Source organism: Panthera uncia, chromosome B1 (genome assembly GCF_023721935.1).
Source record: "Panthera uncia isolate 11264 chromosome B1, Puncia_PCG_1.0, whole genome shotgun sequence".
NCBI classification, from domain to species: Eukaryota; Metazoa; Chordata; class Mammalia; order Carnivora; family Felidae; genus Panthera; species Panthera uncia.
The window spans coordinates 169,951,524-169,955,489 of record NC_064811.1 but is presented as its reverse complement, the minus strand read 5'-3'; the positions used below and the strand labels follow the sequence as shown (position 1 = coordinate 169,955,489).

The window sequence follows — 3,966 nt, the reverse complement described above, 5'->3', positions numbered from 1 at the left end:
CAAACATGAAACACAAGTGTTCTACCAGGTTCTATACCAGTCTCTGACCACCGCCTCCTCTGCAGCTTTACCTCCCATCCCTGACACCCACATCTCCTCCCCATGCTCAGGGGGTACACGCAGACGTGCACCAACACACACACACACTGCCCCTCGAGGCCGTGTGCCTTCTCAAATCCATGCCCTGCCCTGCGTTCCTCCCTTCACCTCTCTCCCTTTTCCCTCAACCCTTCCTCTAAAAGGGAGCTTGAAGATCCCCTCCTCAGTGAAATCTGCTTCCCTCCCGCCCCCTAAAACATTAAGCACAACCTCCTGTTTTCGCCTCTCCTGAAACATACACCCTTCTGCATTGTAATTACTTGTCTGTTTCTTTTATCAGAGCATGATTCCTAAAAGCTAAGAGCCTTGCATTTATTTTTCTCCAGTGACCAGTACCCTGCCTGATCCGTGGCAGGGGCCCTCAGTGTTTGACATATAACTAAATGCTATCGTTTTAAGAAAAAAAGGCACTTCCATGTCACTGCCACAGTGAGTTTTAATGTCAACAAAATCCCCAACTCAGCCTTTCTCTTAGCCTGTCGCCTTGCTGGGTCTTCCTTCTCTCCTCCAAGTCCCGGAAACTGCAAGATCATTCTTGCAGTTTAGATCATTCTTTTCTCCATTCTTCCGTTATTCTTTGTACGTGCCTGCATAACACCCTTTATCATATCCCACCACCTACACAATACATCCTCCAATATACCATGCTGAGGGGAGCAGGATTTTCCTTCCGTTGAAGGTTTGAGTTCACAGAGACTCAGAACTCTTTCAAAAATCTTACCCACGTCTTCCCCCATACGGGGTCCGACAGGGTGGGGACTTTAGATGTCCGAGTGATGACATTCAGTCAGGATTTTTAAGATGTTTGAGTTCTACAACCTGCCGGGAACTGGGGGTGGGGAGATGAAGTCCCGTCACTAGGGCACTGCAGGGTGACTCGGCTGCTTTCAGTTCCTCAGCGCCCTGCACAGTACGTGTCCTGTCTCGGACCAGGCCCACCACGTCTCTTGGTTTCAGCTTCCCCCTTTGGGAAGCTGCAAGTAGCCATTTCTGCTTCTATGCTCCCCCCCCCCCCACCCGCCCCCGGGCCTCTGCGGAAGTGGAACGTTCAGGATGTCACAGAGTAGGGAAACTCCAAAGCATAAATTTTGACGGGAAGAGTGGAGCCTAGAGGCGGCAAAGAAGAGAAAACCCCAAGGTCCCCACATTGCTGCAGTACTGACGCCAAGGGCTACAGCCTCAAGTGCAGTCTGCAGCGGAGGTTAAAATTAACGCAGTGGTAAAGAGAAGGTCCTGGAATTCTTCCTTGCCAAAAACTAAGGGCATTGACTAGGACACTTGAGCTGGAAGTGATGCCTTCTTCTCTGCAGATGGAATCGGGCCATAACAACTGGTTCCTTTGTGTGCATGACCCTGAAGGGGCCCTCTGCAGAGGAATAGCCAAGGGCCAACGGATCCAAGCCTTTCCAGTGGGTGCATCCTTTACCCAGGGTTACGGAGTGGTGACCCATGAGGGTGGATGTGACTGGCCCTCTGAGCCAGATGCTGCTTTTTCTAGCACCGGAAAGAGTATTGGTCAACTCAGTTGGGGCTGGGAAAGCGTCTTGATGAAGCCCTTACTGGGTGAAGACAAGAGGCCCATCGGTGCCAATGCTGTCAGCACGACCCAGAGGAATGCATGAACCTCAGAATCTAGTAGCTTTTGGCTTGCTCCTCTTATGACTCCTTCATTACCTGCCTTGCACATCATCCTCTGTGCCACTGCAGATTTCCCCTGGGCTCTTTGTGCGGGGAGCTGGAGACAGACAGCAAGGTTGCATTGGCCATCACGCCTCAGGCCCGCCCTCTGGTGGTAAATGAGTAGAATGCATTCTTGGTCCCCTCTGTCCTCATCTGGCGGGTGACTCAGGACTAGAAAAAGGCCTTGTCTCAGGGTTCCTGGAATGACTTTGCCTCTGCTTCACAACCACCTGGGGCCCCAGCTCAGACCTCCTGATTAGAACCTCCAGAGATAAGGTCGAGGGATGTTTTTTAACTTGTTCACCTCCGGCCAGTTGCCCACCACATCCTGCTTTTTTACAGAAAAGGAAGCTGAGAGAAGATGAACTAACCCTCAGGTCTCAGGCGGACCGGGGACTTTTCCGACTCCCCAAAGTACATGGATGGCCCTGCTCTTTACCCTGTGGGGACGCCTTATGAAAGAGTGGTAAATAGTCCCACTATCTTTCCACTTGATCGCCTTCTAGTAAAACGCTGGTTATGTAGTCAGTAGGAGGCAATTAACATTTGGTGGGCACCTACCACCATCTCTGTACAGCACTGAGTGCTTATTTAATCCTCCCCCAAAATCTTACTAGGGAAGTCTTCATATCCTTATCGTATAGACAGGAGAAAAAAAAACTCAAAGAAACCTCTTGTCCCAGGCCCCGGTACATGCAAGAGTGAGAACAGGGTTCTTCTAATCCAGGTCTGTGTGACCCCACAGCCCAAGGGGCTAGTTCTTTAAATGATAAAGTACTTTTGTAGCAGAAACCAGGACCCACGTTGTGAAAGAGGCAGCTGTAGCTGGTCTGCTGTCTCTTTCTTTACCCCTTTCACAGTCCCCGGCTGCCCCGGCTGCCCCTTGAGGCTCCAAGGACCTCCTGCATTCCTTAGACACCCCCCCTTGTCCCAAAATTAATTCTCTGTCTCTCTTTCCTCATCTCCCAGCAGGACTCGGTTTCTGTCAGTGACCAGCTCTCCTTTCATCATGACCAGAATAGATTGCCGCTAACCTGTAAGTGACCGGGGAACCCTTAAAATGCTACCTCTGAGCTAAAAGAGGAAGACCCTGATTGGCTGCTTGCATAAATAAAATGCAAAATGCTACCTCTGAGCTAAAAGAGGAAGACCCTGATTGGCTGCTTGCATAAATAAAATGCAAACTGTCTGTCAAGACCGCCTTCCTTCCCAGCCTCAACCTGCCCTCCCCGCCTCCTCCCCCTCTTCCCCGGGGGCACCCTGGTTTCCTTCCATTTCCTAGTCTCCTCTCAGTGGCCTGCTGCTGCTACTGTCCCCTTCTCCCATTCACTGCAGAAACGGCTCCTTCTCCCCCTTCACCGTCCTCTTCAGGAAGACTCTCCCTGACCACCCTGTCTGAAGCCTGCCCCCCACCTCCACTGAATTCCCTATCTCAGCCGCTCCTCAACAGCAAAGATCGCAATTGCAAGTATTTTGTGTATTTGTTCCCTTCTGCATTTTTAGCCTCTATCTCGCAACTGCAAACTCCCTCGGCCACCTTGTCCTCCGCGCCACCTAGCTGAGAGCTCACGACACTCCATGAAAACGAGCCGAATGAGCAGGGCCCCTCCAACGGGCCCCCAGGCAGATTTCCTCCTAGAGCTCTGCCCCACTTTGCCAGCCCAGGTGACCCAGGCCTCTCTTTCCACCTCTGCCTCCCCGACATGCACCTGCCACCCCTCAAGACCTCGTTTACCCAAGTGTTCAAAATGCCAGACGGCAAGAATCCGCCTCGCTGGACTGGGTCATTTGGCCCGAGTGGCAGCCACTCATGACAGTGTGGGCAGGTTTCACTCCCTCTGGGACCTGTCCTTCAGATGCACCAGGCTTAGCCTTCACCAACACAACTCACCGCAGGTCCCTGCAGGTGGGTTTTCTTTTCTGAACCCACGCTTTGGGCTCGGGCTCCAACACACTCAGGAAATAAAAGCAGCTCCTTGTCCGTCTGGGCCCTCCTTGATCCAGAAGGTGCGTCCGTTCCGCAAGGGTCTGAGAAAATGTGTGAACTGTGTGTCCAGGGACTACAAATAATAGTTCAGGAGTTTAAGTCTCTTAAAAGAATCCAGCCACGTTCAAATACTGAGAACCACTCACTTATTCAAAAGCACTCCATGCCTCTCACCCATTCGTTCAAACGGGTCCCCTAGA

General features: G+C 51.8%; 1 long non-coding RNA gene across 1 annotated transcript; it reads left to right on the top strand.

Moving 5' to 3' along the window:
* The first annotated feature begins 1,152 nt into the window (after positions 1–1,152).
* On the top strand, positions 1,153–3,728 carry LOC125923371 (uncharacterized). Its single transcript, XR_007458009.1, has 4 exons — positions 1,153–1,318; positions 2,122–2,245; positions 2,749–2,815; positions 3,283–3,728. It is a non-coding gene; the product is annotated as an uncharacterized LOC125923371 (long non-coding RNA).
* The last annotated feature ends 238 nt before the right edge of the window (positions 3,729–3,966 follow it).